Here is a 16,512-nt window from a genome sequence, read left to right as displayed (position 1 = left end):
GCTTGCCCCTGACAAAGCTAGTGATGATTCACTTTACAGTATGGGTGCACGGAACTATTGCCGGCTGGTGGTGTAGTGGCATGAGCACCGGATTTCGAGACCAGCGCTCCCAGTTTCGAATCCGGCCAGCTCCCTGTATGCCTTCCGTCCATGATAGGCTGAGCATCGTGCTAGCAACTCGGCCTCATAAAAAACAAACAAAATGCAAGGTTGCCACCTAATGCACCACAAGGCATGGAGAGGAATAACAATAACAACATGGAACTATTAAGGCACAGGAGACAATTTGATCTTTGATTCTGCATCTTCTTGAATTGCTGCTGTACAATAGCACATGAACATCCAGATTAGTGCTCAGAGGGGGTTTTTATATCTCATTATAATTCCCAAAATTAAGTAAGTCTGCATTAAAAGTGCTAGCACCTGTGGTAATGATCATGGAAGCACCAGAATGTTATGAAACCTACCAGATTCATTATGTCTTCAGGAAAGGAAGCCTGCTGGGCCGAAAGAACATAGAACATTACAGCACAATACGGGCCCTTCGGCACACAATGTTGTGCTGACCTTTCAACCTACTCCAAGTTCAATGTAACCCTTCCCCCATACGTAAGCGCTCCATTTTTCTATCATCCATACGCCTATCTCAGGCACGTATTGGTAGGTGATAGAAAAATGGTCAATTATCTGGAAAGGTCAAAGTGCAGCTCCAGATTCAACACCATGTCTGACTGAAATCAGCTTCCTTGATTCAGGGTAGGGTAGGGAATTGAAACAAATGCCAGCAATTTCTAAGATAATGCAAGGGTGCTGGTCTGAAATTGGTAGACATGGCAACCGGTTGTGGAACGAGTGAATGCTTAATGGGGTGGATGATTGCTAGTTATATTGATGGCTTTGTCTTGGTGTAATCATGTATTGCTGGAGTTGTATTCATTGGGAGAATTCAATCATGCTCCTGGAATATTCTCTGAGAAACCAGAAAGGAAGTTGGAAAATGAATTATTCACCTTGGGAAACCTCTTGTATTTATGTGACTGGGTAGATACATTGAGAAACTAATTAAAATAAATATTCGACAACCTTTTGACAACAGTGAGCCAGACAGCCGAAATTAATGTTACTAAGGCTGTCTCTGAGTACACAAATATGATAAGTACACAAAAGCTTGTGTGGGTCACTAGCAAACTCAAGTGCAGGAATCAAGGAGACTTCAGCAATTCAAACAAAACTACATATTTATTACAAAAATTAACTAGAAAAACTAACAAGAGCTCAGGTAAACAATACAGAACTTTGATGAACTGAAATTACTCATGACACACAGAAGAACTTAGTTTCAATTTCACCAGACAAGCAACCACAATACCCAACAAAGAGCGGTTGGCACACCTCCCCACCCCCCCGAAATACACCACGGAGCACGTAGGAATTCTGGGCATTGACATTACTGTGCTAATTAGATTATCCCAAATTGAATAAAAGTGATAAATACAAAGAGAGTTTAACAATCCCCATGATCCCAAATGAGACACCCACAAAACACGGTGAAAAACCAGAGCTAGTACAAAGACAAATAATTCGACATAAAAGGTAAACAATCCAAGGACAAAGCATATACACAAGGTGACACCGAAAAAGTATAGTCTACATACTAACTGATGAATAAACATAGAAACATAGAAAATATACAGCACAATACATGCTCTTCATCCCACAAAGCAGTGCCGAAGATGCCCCTACCTTAAAACTACCTAGGCTTTACCCATAGCCCTCTATTTTTCTAAGCTCCATGTAGCCATCCAAGAGTCTCTTAAAAGACCCTATCGTTTCCACCTCCACCACTGCTGCCGACAGCCCATTCCACCCACTCACCACTCTCTGCATAAAAAATTTACACCTGACATCTCCTCTGTACCTTCTTCCAACCACCTTAAAACTATGCCCTCTCATGCTAGCCAATTCAGCCCTGGGGAGAAGCCTCTGACTATCCACACGATTAATGCCTCTCAATATCTTGCACACCTCTATCAAGTCACCTCTGATCCTCTATCACTCCAAGGAGAAAAGGCCGAGTTCACTCAACCTATTCTCATAAGGCATGCTTGCCAATTCAGGCAACATCCTTGTGAATCTCCTCTTCATCCTTTCTATGGTTTCCTCATCCTTCCTATAGTGAGGCGACCAGAACTGAGCACAGTATTCCAAGTGGGGTCTATCCAGGCTCCTATATAGCTGCCACATTACCTCTCAGCTCTTAAACTCAATCCCACGACTGATGAAGGCCAATGCACCGTATGCCTTCTTAACCACAGAGTCAACCTGCGTAGCAGCTTTGGGTGTCCTATGGACTCAGACCCTAAGATCCCTCTGATCCTCCACAATGCCAAGAGTCTTACCATTAATACTATATTCTGCCATAATATTTGACCTACCAAAATGAACCACCTCACACTTACCTGGGTTGAACTCCATTTGCCAATAAAGAACCTCTTTTTTTTAAAATGACCCCTGGTTGTGCCAAAACTATTAATTGTCTATACCTGTAACCATGTTTGATAGGCTAAGTGACAACATCCATCTGGTCTGCCAGTTTGCACTCAAGCCTCAATGGTGCGAATAACTTTGCCATGTTCCCTGGTTTGACACAAGTCCTTTGGTTTAACGTTTGGCTCTTACATATGCAATCTCTTATTCTGTGGAGCAGCCTGTGTTTTTAACTTCAGCCCTACTTTTAACAGGGAGTGGATGGTAGGGCATGAGGATGATGGGAGTGCCTTCAACCTTCAAGGTAGGTGCTCATATCCTCTCTTCTTGGCACTTGTCACTTGGCTGATGGTTCAGTGTAGATAAGAATGGCACATTTTCTGCTGTCAGGAGTATCAGTGAACCAGATGGCTTTTTACCACAATCTGGTGGTTTTGTAGTTATTATCTCCAAGACCATCTGTTTTCCTAAACTCTTGATTATTAACTAAATTTAAATTCCTCCGATGCTGCGATGGGATTTGAACTCTAGTGTCTGAATTGCTACCAGGGGCCTGGTCGGGTAACATAAACACTAGGATACTGGAGTTAAATTTCAACTTCACTGGCACTGAGCATTTTACAACAGTGGCATTTAATTATGGTTGATGATTTAAAGAGATTATCTTTTAAAAACTTTTTTTTACCCCAGTCTCTTTTCCTCACCATTCTATCCCTCTGTTTTGTTTCTTAACCTGAGTGGACACAAGACGAATCATTCTGTTCTACCTGATCCAGATTTCGTACCACTTATTTGCACACCCTCCGTCTGATCGGTTAAGTAGTTAACCTGTTGCTTATCATGATCATACTAGTGACAGGACCACCTCACACCCCAGAAATCCCCATAAAAAATGGTGCCTTTTCAATCACCTTCAGTCCAGCACGTGACTATCGTATAGCAAGTGCCAGCAAAATGTCCTGCAGACAAATTCAGATTCATCGACTTATGACCTACACATCGAAACATACAGTGAAACACATCATTTGTGTTAACAACACAACCCAAGGATGTGCTGGGGGCAGCCAGCAAGTGTTGCCGTACATTCCAGTACCAACAAAGGATGCTCACAAAGTTCAGCAGAACACAAGCACCAAAACAGCGGCAGCAAAACAAGCCCCTTTCTTCTTTCCTGCCCACCATCGTAGCTGAGCAGAAACCCAGCCAGACATAACAACACAGCTTTACAGCCAACGTGCTGACTTTGATATAAATTAGCTTTGTTAGTGACAATAATGGGACCAAATGCCCAGCTCACGGTCCATAAGGAGGATACTGACAGAGGCAAGTGGTTTTACACAGCAAGGTTTGTGATTGGTAAATCGTTTTCTGTTTACACAAACAATGGAATGCGGACGCGCACTTAGGCTAGTCGGATCATTTGCCTGTACTCCTACCACCTGCATTTGGACAGAGCCTAAAGAGCAAGGGGTCAAGACGACTATGTAAGATGTGGTCACAGCAGGCAGAGGAACGGTTACAGGATTACCTTGAGTCCGTGGACTGCGCCGTGTTCAAGAACACATCTGAGGATATGAATGACTACATCAGGGTCATTACAGACTTCATTAAAACAGCTGTGGATGAGTGTGTCCCAACGACATATTTCAGGGCTCCCCCCCCCCCCATCAGAAGCCCTGGATGAACAATGAAACCTGGAATCTGCTGAGACCCCGATCAGAGGCATTCAAGTCTGGAGATCGAGAATGCTACAAGAGGTGCAGCTATGATCTCCGGAAAGCCATCTGACAGGCGATGTGGAATCAATGAGGGATGCTCGACAGCTGTGGTAGGGCTTAAATGCCATAACCTCCTACAAAGTTAAATCTTGCGACATAAGGGACAGCAGAGCTTTGCTTCCAGATGAGCTCAATGCCTTCTATGCTCGCTTTGATCACTGGAACAGGGAGGAACCAATGCGCACACCCCCATGTCTCCCGGTGATCCTTTGGTCTCAGTATCTGAAGATGACGTGAGGCTGCCTTCAAGAGAGTGAATCCAAGGAAAGCATCCAGTCCAGACAGAGTGAGTACTGAAGACCTGTGCTGAACAGCTGGCTGGTGAATTCGCGGACATTTTCAAACTCTCGGTCCAGCAGTGTGAGGTACCACTTGCTTCAAGCAGGCTTCACTTGTACCTATACCCAAGAAGAGTCTGGTAACCTGTCTTTATGAGTATCGCCCAGAGGCATTTGCATCCATAGCGATGAAGTGTACTGAAAGGATGGTGTTGAAGCATATCAGCTCCTGTCTGAGTGGCAACTTGGATCCACTTCAATGCACCTACCAAAGCAACAGGTCTACAGCAGATGCTACTTCATTGGGTCTTCACACAACCCTGAAACATCTGGACAGCAAAGATGCATACATCTTGATGCTTTTTATCGATTACAGTTCGGCATTTAACACCATCATCCACTCAAAACTAATCATTAAACTCCAACAAACAACAGGAATTCTGCAGATGCTGGAAATTCAAGCAACATACATCAAAGTTGCTGGTGAACGCAGCAGGCCAAGCAACATCTGTAGGAAGAGGTGCAGTCGACATTTCAGGCCGAGACCCTTCGTCAGGACTAAATTCCAACACCTGGGCCTCAATACCCCCTGTACAATTGAATCCTGGATTTCCTCACTTGTAGACCCCAGTCAGCTCGGATTGGCAAAACCATCTCCTCCACAATCTCCATCAGCACAGGGGCATTCAGGGATGTGTGCTTAGCTCTGTATTCTACTCGCTTTACATCTGTGACTGTGTGGTTAAGTACAGCTCCAACACCATATACAAGTTTGCTGATGACACCACTGTTGTGGGCCGTATCAAAGGTGGTGATGAATCAGCATACAGGAGGGAGATTGAAAAATTGGCTGAGCGGTGTCATAACAACAGCGTCTCACTCAATGTGAATTAGACCAAGGAACTGATTGTAGACTTCAGGAGAGGGAAACCAGAGGTCCATGAGCCAGTAATCATCGGAGGATCAGAAGTGGAGAGGGTCAGTAACTTTAAATACCTTGGTGTCACTATCTCAGAAGATCTGTGCTGGACACATCAGATAAATGTAATTGCAAAGAAAGCACAACAGTGCCTCTATTTCCTCAGGAGTCTGTGGAGATTCGGCACGTCATCAAAAATCTTGGCAAACTTCTATAAATGTTTGGTGGAAAGTGTGCTGACTGGTTGCATTACAGCCTAGAATGGGAACACTCATGTCGTTGAGCAGAAAATCCTACAAAAGGCACCCAGTACATCATGGGTAAAACCTTCTCAACCACTGAGCACATCTACATGAAACATCGCTGTAGAAAAGCAACATCCATCATCAAAGATCCTCACCACCCAGGCCATGCTCTTTTCTCACTGCTGTCATCAGGTAGAAGGTACAGGTGCCTCAGGACTCACACCATCAGGTTCAAGGATAATTACTACCCCTCAACCATCAGGCTCTTGAACAACAGGGGATAACTACAGTCATTTAAGGACTCTTTTATCTTGTTATTTCATGCTGTTATTTCTTGCTATTTATTTATTATCTGCATTTGCACAGTTTGTTTACAGTTTACAGTTCCTGATGTTTACAGTTTACAGATCCTGTTTACAGTTATTGCCAATAGATTTGCTAAGTATGCCACAGGAACGGAATCTCAGAGTTGTATGTGGTGATGTGTATGTACTCTGATAATAAATTTTACTTTAAACTTTGGAATGATCTCCTGCAAGGGGAGCAACCAAGAATGTAAATTTAGGACAACAAAAATCTGTTAAACCATGCTGAGTAAAATAAAACATCTCTTTTGGGCTTGCGATAAGCAGAACTCTTCACCCGCTGTACTCGCTACTCACTAAATTTGGATGGGGATTTGGAAAAAAATCATGCAGCCCCTCCACTGTTTGCATCCAGGTGTGGTGGCTCCGAAGCGGGAAATAGAAAGAGGCTGCAAAGGGTTATAGACTCTTCCAGCACAAACTTCCCCACCATCTAGGATATCTTCAGGAAGGCGACATCCATCATTAGGGATACCCACCATCCAGGAACATGATCTCTTCTCAATTATTACCATCAGGGAAGAGGTACAGGAGCCTGAAGATGCACGCACAACAGTTTAGGAACAGTTTCTTCCTCTTCACCTTCAGATTTCTGAATGGACAATGAACCCATGAAAACTACCTCACTTTTTGCGCGCGCGCGCGCACACACACACACACACACACACACACACACACACACACACATACATGCTGTATATGTTATTGTAAATCATAATTTTTAAAAATCACAAATTTCGTAACATTTATCGGTGAAAATAAACAATTCTGATTCTGATTCCATTTTGGAAGTGACATAGAGCTGAAACAAACACTGGGCAGTGTTAAAAAAAATGAAGCGTCTGTCAAAGGACCTTCAACCTGAACCATTAACTCCGTTTCTCGTCCCACAGATGCAGTGTGATCTGCTGAGAAGTTTCAGCATTTTTAGCTCTGTTTACGTTATTCTGTGCTCACTATAAATGTTGCCTCTCCCTAGAAGTGTGCTCTTTCAGCTACTATATACACTCTGTGGTCATGTTACTATGGTACCCCCTGTACTTAATATAGTGGCCACTGAGTGTCTGTTTGTGGTCTTCTGCCGCCGTAGCCTATGCACTTGGAGGTTCGATGTATTGTGTGTTGTGTGGGCCAATGTACAAAACAGAGTACCAACAGTCATACACAGCACGTATTGCACATATAGTTATGGTAGCAGAAAAACACTGTCACAAAAAATAACGTATCACAAGTCCTTTGAGTGTCCTGGCCTGAACAATGATGGTGCATGGGATGTTGTCCTGGAGCCATGTTTCTGCAAAAACAGGCACGTAGCAGTTCTGCACACCATTGTTGTAACACGTGGCTATTTGCTGTCACCATCCTGTCAGCTGAGTGTATCTATGCATACACCTGCCACCGCTACCACCAAGAACGGCAATGATTTCAAACGCATGGAGGCACAAGCTCCCCCTCCAAGCCACACACCATCCTGACAGAGAATTACACTCAATAGCCACTTTATTAGGTACACCTGCTCATTAATGCAAATATCTAATCAGCCAATCATGTGGCGGCAACTCAATGCATAAAAGCATGCAGACACGGTCAAGAGGTTCAGTTGCTGTTCAGACCAAACATCAGTGCAGGAAAGAAATATGATCTAAGTGACTTTGACTGGAATGATTGTTGGTGCCAGACGGGGTGGTTTGAGCATCTCAGAAAATGCTGACCTTCTGGTATTATCACAGATGACAGTCTCTAGAATTTACAGAGAACGGGCGAAAAAAATCAGTAAGTAGCAGTTCTGTGGGCTAAAGCACCTTGTTAATGAGAGAGGTTAGAGGAAAGAAGGTAGACTGTTTGAAGCTGACAGGAAGGCGAAAGTAACTCAAATAACCGCGCATTACAACAGTGGTGTGCGGAAGAGCATCTCTGAACGCACAACACGTCAAACCTTGAAGTGGATGGGCTACAGCAGCAGAAAACCATGAACATACACTCAAAAGCCATTTTAAAGTGGCCACTGAATGTATATTAATGCTTGATAAATATTTCATTGATTATGAAGCATTTGGGGCATCCTGAGACGCTTTTCTTGCAGAACCTGACCTTGATGATCAATAAGGTGCATATTATTGCAAAACTGTGACAAAGTGCACTATATTTCTCACCACTTCTCAGTACTGATCACACCAGCCTCGCTGGATAAGGGAAGCCATTAAACAGTTCCGTTTATCATGATTTTCCATGTTTTCAATTTCCAGTCCTGGCAAGGGCATAAAAGGAACAACGCACATTCCCAAAGGAAAGAGGGAGAAGTGAGTTGTGAATCATAGAAATCAAGTCCCTCATTTTATAAAAAGATATTGGAATGAAGTTGTCTGGTGCTGTGGAGCAGAGATTTTTTTTTAGAAATACAGAAACTAATTTATTTGTGATACTTTGAAGGTTCCACTGTGACAGAAATTGAAATTTATAATACAAGCTGACAGAGGATGGGTAAAATCCAGTTATGTTTGAATTCCAGCTGATTGTCTTTATACTCCAGAGCAAGATCCATTATGATGTTTATAATGGGCTTCTTTAGGGAGTACTGATGCCTCTTGCATTAAGTGCACAACTTTAAAAATCTTATTGTGTCCATAATGAAGTGCAAGGGACTGCAAAAGAGAGGGTGGAGGAGGTGGAGAGAGGGAGGGAGACTGAAAGAGAAAGGGAAAGGAAATGAAAGAAAAAAGGGAAAGAATAAGTGAAAAGTAGCGAGACAGAGAGAAAGACCATTTTCTCAATGAAATTCAAAGGATCATAGTTGCAAAATTGGGCTTTTTTATGTCAGGTGGATGTGAATATGACTTCATTAAGGATAAGGAAGAGCAGCATTGACTGGATGAGCCATTCAAAGACTTGGCCTAATGACCCTGACAGAAGCTCAGAGTCTCACTCTGGAAACTACTAATAAATTCAGTCAATCAAATAGGTTGGAGGGTTAATTGGCCACTGTAAGATTCCTGAGTGTGTAAATGTGTGGTAGAATCTGGAGGAGAGGAACAGTTGATGGCACTCTGGGGTGAACAAAACAGATTAGGGTAGAATCAGAGAGTGCTTAATGGCCAATGGTGGGCCAACTGACCTGTTTCCATGGTAACCAAAGAACAGCCACTCACCTCACTCTGGTAAAAGGAGGACGTCATGGGCATCTATTCCAAATCTTATCCAAAGAGGTTTTTAGAATACTGACATTTTGAGAAAGGTATTTAAGAACTCACTAGAGCCTTACCATCTAAGCACTGCCTTCATTCTAACAGTACGAGCAATGGAACCATTTGTTCCCATCCAGGATAACAACATAATCATTAATGATCCCTGGAAGTGCAATTTAAAACTCACAATGAAGTAAAGTTAAGCAACATACACAAAATGCTGGAGGAACTCAACAGGTCAAATAGCATCTATGGAGGGGAATAAACAGTTGGCGTTTTGGGCTGAGATCCCTTATCAGGACTCAATAAAATGGTAATAACAGCAGGAACAGGAAAGGGTAAATGCTGACATATTGACGATAAGGTCAAGTGGTAAGAAAGTGTGTAAAACACTCAGGTTAAAAGAGGAATTGCAGTTTCTATTTTTTGAATAAGGAATTCTGGTAATCACTTACTACAGATTCTGTATGGTAATCACCTTGCAATTGTAGAGGCCGGGGGAGATTCCAAACCCAAGTGATAGATTCCAAACCTCTATCCAATAATGCATAAAAAGGACAAGAAACCAAAAGGTATCTGGGTGAGGGTTTTGCTGACATTTCCAACAAACCGTGAGAGGGCGCGAGGTTGTCTGCATCGGGTAGATATGGGAAAGAGTGCAGCATGAGGCATGAAAGTCTAAGGGCAGGAATGCAGCAACATCCACAGAAAGCTGCCGAACAGGTTGAGCCAGGACAGAGCAGCTGCCCCATCCCTCACGTGCCTATCAGGATTCGCTGTTTGTTCTGGGTTCAGGCCAAGAGGACACATGGTTTGTTCTAGGCAGTGAAAATACTCCGTTTTACTGTTGTTCTGCCTAAGTGCACCCCCAAGAGGTTCCTCTGGCAGTAAAGTAAAACTTGGCCTGAACCCAGAACACACAGCAAATCCTGAGGAGCAGATGAGAGACAGGGCTGCCATTCTGTCACAGCTCAAACTGTTCAGCAGCTTTCTGTGGCCTCTGCACTCAGACCTCTGCGCCTCATGCTGCACTGCTGCCCGACCCGGGTAACCTCACGTCCTGTGATCCTTTGTGCTTCCTGCTGGCTTATCGGTGCATGGAATGCTGCCCTAATTACAGCTTCACACAGCAGCACAGGTAAGAGACGTAAAGAGTCGATCCTATCTGAGTAAGACACACAAAAATGCTGAAGGAACTCAGCAGGTCAGGCAGCATCTATGGAGAGGAATGAAGAGTCAATGTCAGGACAGGAGATGAAGGTTCTCAGTCCAAAGCACCGATTCGTTATTCCTTTCCACAGATGCTACCTGACCTACTGAATTCCTCCAGCATTTTGTGCCTGTTGCTGTGGATTTCCAACATCTGCAGAATCTCTTGTGTTTTTTGATCCTATCTGAGCCCAAGGAATTAACCTACAATCCACCCAACCCGTATCATCATCAGGTTTGGGTCAATGTACCAGGGAGAGCATTCTGACTGGCTGGTGGGGGGTCGGGGTGGGGGGGGGGGCTATTGCACAAAATTGAGATAAGTTGCAGAAACTTGTAAAATTAGTCAGCTCCATCATGGGTACCAGCCTCCATAGTATCCAAGACATCTTTAAGGATCCCCACCACTCAGGACATGTTACCATCGAGAAGGAGGTACAGAGTCCTGAAGGCACACACTCAGCAATTCAGGAACAGCTTCTTCCCCTCTGACATCTGATTTCTGAATGCACGTTGAACCCATGAACACGAGTTCACTACTGCTTTATTTCTGTTTTTTAGCACTACTTGTTTGACCTTAACTATTTAATAGACACATATATTCTTAATTAAACTCCCGATTTTTTTCTCTATATTTATTTGTCATGTATTTCATTGTACTGCTACCACTAAGTTACAAATTTCACGAGAGATACCGCTGGTATTAAATCCAATTCTGATTCCGATTACACTGGAATGGGTCTTCCCAGTAGCTCCTCTTATTTAAAGGCAGCCACTCTCATTGCTCAATAATAACCAGGGAAGAAGAGGCAGAATGCAGTGGAGTCTGAACAATTTTTCCGTTTGAAAACCACACTTTGATCCTTGACAGAATTAACACTGAGCAATAACATGTTTCTTCAGCAAGGATCAAAGTGGTACTAGCCAGCACCCAGGAATAAACCATTTACTTCCTTCCCAAAACTGAACAGGAGAAGACACTCAATTGTGGAATTAGGGCTGTCATAAAAAATATTAAAAATTAACTGCAAACCTAAGGGAAATTAATAGCAAATTAATTAGTTTTAAAACACTAAAAGTAATAGAGTACAAATATCTTTGAAGAAATAAAAAATCCTTTGATTTGAAACCTTTTGGTTTGCTGGCCTTTATTAATCAGAGCATTGAGTATAGGAGTTGGGATGTAATGTTGGATTTGTATAAGGCATTGGTAAGGCCAAATCTGGAGTATTGTGTACAGTTCTGGTCACCGAATTATAGGAAAGATGTCAATAAAATTGACAGAGTACAGAGGAGGTTTACTAAAATGTTGCCGGGGATTCATCTCCTAAGTTACAGAGAAAGGTTGAACAAGTTAGGTCTTTATTCTTTGGAGTGTAGAAGGTAGAGGGGGGACTTGATAGAGGTGTTTAAAATTGAGGGGAATTGATAAAGTTGACGTGGTTAGACTTTTTCCATTGAGAGTGGGGGAGATTCAAACAAGAGGACATGGGTTGAGAGCTAGAGGACAAAAGTTTAGGGGTAACATGAGGGGGAACTTCTTTACTCAGAGAGTGGTGGCTGTGTGGAATGAGCTTCCAGCAGAAGTGGTTGAGGCAGGTTTTATGTTGTCGTTTAAAGTTAAATTGGAGGTTATATGGACAGGAAAGGAATGGAGGGTTATGGGCTGAGTGCAGGTCGGTGGGACTAGGATAGGGTAAGTTCAGCACAGACTAGAAGGGCCGAGATGGCCTGTTTCTGTGCTGTAATTGTTATATGGTTATACGGTTATTTTAAAACACCTGATGATGTAATTTATATTTTTCACTAGCAATTAAATTAATTCATGGCCTTTATCATTTTCCATGTAGTCTCCAGCAGCTCCGTAACCCTCGGATCGTTGCCTTCCTCCAATATCCAGGATCTTGCCACCGGAATGCATGACAAAATTTGCAGTCTGCCCCCAGCACACCCTCAGATGTGTTGGTGATCAACGCAAGTGACAAATACAGTGCCGTGCAAAAGACTATAACTCTATGAAGTCAGAGTTCACTGAAGCAACACCACCCTGGCTTGCACCAGACTCCTGCAGTGAATTGCTGAGGTATTATTCAGCAATGTCAATGTTCATCTTATAAAACTGGGTTATTTTGCACCATGGTATGTGATTAACGTGTTAGGCAAGGCAATGTGTTAAATTGCATTTGCACTAATTGCCCTTGTTAAGGACAATCATCTGACATTTATTTAATAGCACTGAACTTTCCTAGTACAAACAAAATTTTAAAAAGTTACAAAAGTCTTCAACATTGCCTTCTACTTCTTTAATTACAAAAGGTCAAGTGCTACACATTGGGTACAAATAAAAAGCCAAGAACAAAATGGAAATTATGATATAGAATAAAATCAAAGCTAGACTGCCAATACAGGACCAAGACTCAGAGCAAGACTTGGATGATGTGAAGCAGTGGGAGCCGTCAGCTGGATCCACATCAGAGCCTGCGAAGTTATGTCACTAATCCCAAATGATTTCTCTGCACTGCAAGATTAAAGAATTTGTCTTCCATAGCTTCCTGACGTCACTGGCACTTAATGTTTAAACCTCTCCGGGGAAGGACATGTTAATGTTTAAAGGGAAGAGGTTCAACTCTCATGAAAAATCATAAAGTAGATCGAAACTCTATCAAGCTGAACTAAAGACGGTACTGAGTGGTCAGTGAGAACTGAGCCCATTATTTTCCTACCTTGGTGCACACAGGAGCTGATTTTAAGCTGCTCTCTCGAATAGGACACCCACCTGAAGGAAGATAGGATCTTTTCATTTTTTAATTTAGTCTGGTGGCCTCAGTAACCGAACTAAAATTGACTCAAGTAAACAAGTGGGAACTAGTAGTGAGTCTCTGACTGGGGGCCAGATGGAGCGATGTGAGTCACAGCGAGAAGTTTCACATCCTCATAAGAGACAGAAGTAGGCACAGGTCATTCATTGGGAAACTTGGATGATATTTGGAGCGAGACCTTCAGTGGGTCCTCGGTTTCCATTAGCAAATTTGGGACCAGTACTACAGCAACCATAGCCTCTGTCACCATTCACCAGGGATCTGAGGAGATTTGGGATGTCACCAAAGACTCTTACAAATTTCTACACATGTACAGTAGAGACGGTCCTATAGATGTACAGTAGAGCCTGGTATGGAGGCTCCAGGCTCCGATGTTAAGGATTGCACGATACTGCAGAGGTTTGTAGACTTCGCCGGCTCTGTCTTGGGCAAAAGCCTCCCCACCATCGAGAACGTTTTCAACAGGCAATACCTCAACAAGGTGGCATCTATCACAAAGGACTCACACCATCCGGGACATGCCCTCTTCTTGTTATTACCATCCGGGAAAGGGTACAAGAGCCTGAGGACCTAAACTCAATGATTCCTCTCCACCATTAGGTTTTTGAATGATCCATGAACCCATGAGTATTGCCACTTAATTCCATTTTTTGTACTATTTATTTACTTGTAATTTATCGTAATTCTATGTCTTTGTAGTGTACTCCTGTTGCAAAGCACCACATTTCACATGCTGTAAGACAGTGATAATAAACAGGAAATTAATCCTGATTCTGACAGGAAATCAGGGATGAAATTCGGGGTCTAATAAAGTGACCACTGAATGTATGTTCGTGGTCTTCAGCTGCTGTAGCCTGTCCACTTTAAGGTTCGATGTGTTTGTGCATTCAGGGATGTTCCTCTGCCACCACCGTGGTAACACGTAGTTAATTGAGTTATTGTCACCTTCCTGTCAGCTTGAATCAGTCTGGCCATTCTCCTCTGACCTCTCTCATTAACAAAACATTTTCACCCTCAGAACTGCCGCTCACTGGATTTTTTTCCCCCGTGCCATTCTCTGTAAACTCTAGAGACTGTTGTGCGTGAGGTAATCAGCAGTTTCTGAGATATTCAAACCACCCTGCCTGGCACCAACAATCATTCCACAGTCAAAGTCACTTAGATCACATTTCTTCCCCATTCTGATGTTTGGTCTGAACAATAACTGAACCATGACCATGTCCGCATGCTTTTATGCATTGAGTAGATACTTGCATTAATGAGCAGGTGTATGAGTATACCTAATAAAGTGGCCACTGAGTGTGAATGCCATTAACTAAATAAAAAAATGAAATAGCTGATTACAGGAGTATTTTACTTTTTGTAAAGCATGCTACTGAATCACTTGGAAACATTTATTTATCTGATTGCAAGAATTAACCCTGAGCCCACCATAACTACAATAACACCTCCCTGCTTCATACAGGCTATCTGGGTGTTTCCAATAGCTGATAAGTTTTACAACAAAGAGTTAGTAGGTTAAGTGGCCCAAGTGTGGATGAGTGGTAGGATATGAAGGGAGTTGACGAGATTAAAAATGAGATTCGCATAGGATTAGTGTGAGCAAGTACTTGATGGTCAGCGCAGATTCGGTCAGCTACAAGGCACATTTCCATCTGCAGCACTCCAAGAGTTGAACGCCGCAGATGTGTGTAATGTGCAGTCCACAGAACCCTGCTGTTCGCTTATTTTGCAAAGGTCTTGAAAGGAAAACTGAGCCAGTCTTTCAATTCCCTATGGCACTGGGATTCATGAAGCTGGAGGACGCTGTGGAATTTCAACGAGGAGGCGACAATGCAGTGAGTTCCGCAGACATTGTCCTTAATCGACTGCCTTCCAAAATGAACAAAGTAAAGCAAAGTGCTGGAGGAGCTCAGCGGGGCAGGCAGCATCTACGGTGGGGAATAAGCAGTCAACATTTTGGGCCCGGACCATCCCCCCCCAGCATTTTGTGTGTTGCTCAAGATTTCTAGCATTTGCAGCATCTCATGTGAACCCGTACAATGTGTCAACTTATACTGAATGGCGAAGCCTCCTTTATTCCTTTTCTCCCCCCATTTTGTCATTCATCTCCACCTAACTCAAACTGATTCTACGTTCCCACTGGCATCATTGCTTGGGATAACTCAGTGGGCAGGTCAGCTCATTCCCCCGTGTTAAATCATTAATCTGCATTGTTACTGTTTTACATTGTTTTGCCTCAATGCACTGTGTGATGATCTGATGTGTACAAACAGAACGCAAGACAAGCTTTTCAATGTATCAGTACTGTATCTGGAGATTTGGTTCAGAATGTCACCAAATTTTCTAGCAAATTTCTACAGATGTACCATGGAGAGCATTCTAACTGGTTGCATCACTGTCTGGGATTGGAGGGGCCAGTGCACAGGATCAAAACAAAAATCTGCAGTAAAAGTTGCAAACTCAGCCAACTCCATCATGGGCACTAGCCTCCCCTGCATCGAGGACATCTTCAAAAGGTGATCTCTCAAAAAGACTCTATCCACCATTAAGGACCCCACCCAGGACATACCATTTTCTCATTGCTACCATCAGGAAGGATGTACAGGAGCCTGAAGACTCACTTTCAATGTTTCTAGAACAGCTTCTTTCCCTCTGCCATCAGATTTCTGAATGGACCCATGAACAATTTATATATACAGTGGATTTCAAATAACTGGGATACATTTTGGCCCAATTCATCATCTGCCCCGAAATTTGCTGAAGCTTCATGGAAATAGTTAAGAAGGTATAAAAAAAAGACAAACTATCGTAACTTCTACCATCTCCAGTGGGATCCCACCACCAAGCATATCTTTCCCTCCTCCCACTCCCCGTTTTCACGTGGATCGCTCCCAATGCAACTCCCTTGAATACTCGACCCTCCCCACAGGTCTCCCTCCTGGCACTTAGCCCTGTAAGCGGAACAAGTGCTACACCCGCTCCTTCAATGCCAATCAGGGTCCCAACTAGTCCTTCCAGGTGTGATGTCACTTCACCTGAGAATCTGCTGGGGTCATCTACTGTATCCTGTGCTCCCAGTGTGGCATCCTGTATATCGATGAGACCTGATACAGACTGGGAGACCGCTTCGCCGAGCACCTCCACTCTGTCCGTCACAAAAAGCGGGATCTCCTTGTGGACATCCATTTCAATTCTACTTCCCATTCCCACTCTGACATGTCAAACAA

The 16,512-nt window shown here is 43.2% G+C and overlaps 1 protein-coding gene across 5 annotated transcripts in view; it reads right to left on the bottom strand.

The window, feature by feature from the left end:
* LOC134352094 (phosphatidylinositol transfer protein 5-like) overlaps nucleotides 1–16,512 on the bottom strand; it is a 169,406-nt gene that overhangs the window by 24,651 nt on the left and 128,243 nt on the right. The window lies entirely within an intron of this gene.

Source organism: Mobula hypostoma, chromosome 9 (genome assembly GCF_963921235.1).
Source record: "Mobula hypostoma chromosome 9, sMobHyp1.1, whole genome shotgun sequence".
NCBI classification, from domain to species: Eukaryota; Metazoa; Chordata; class Chondrichthyes; order Myliobatiformes; family Myliobatidae; genus Mobula; species Mobula hypostoma.
This window is presented reverse-complemented; position numbering and strand designations above follow the sequence as displayed.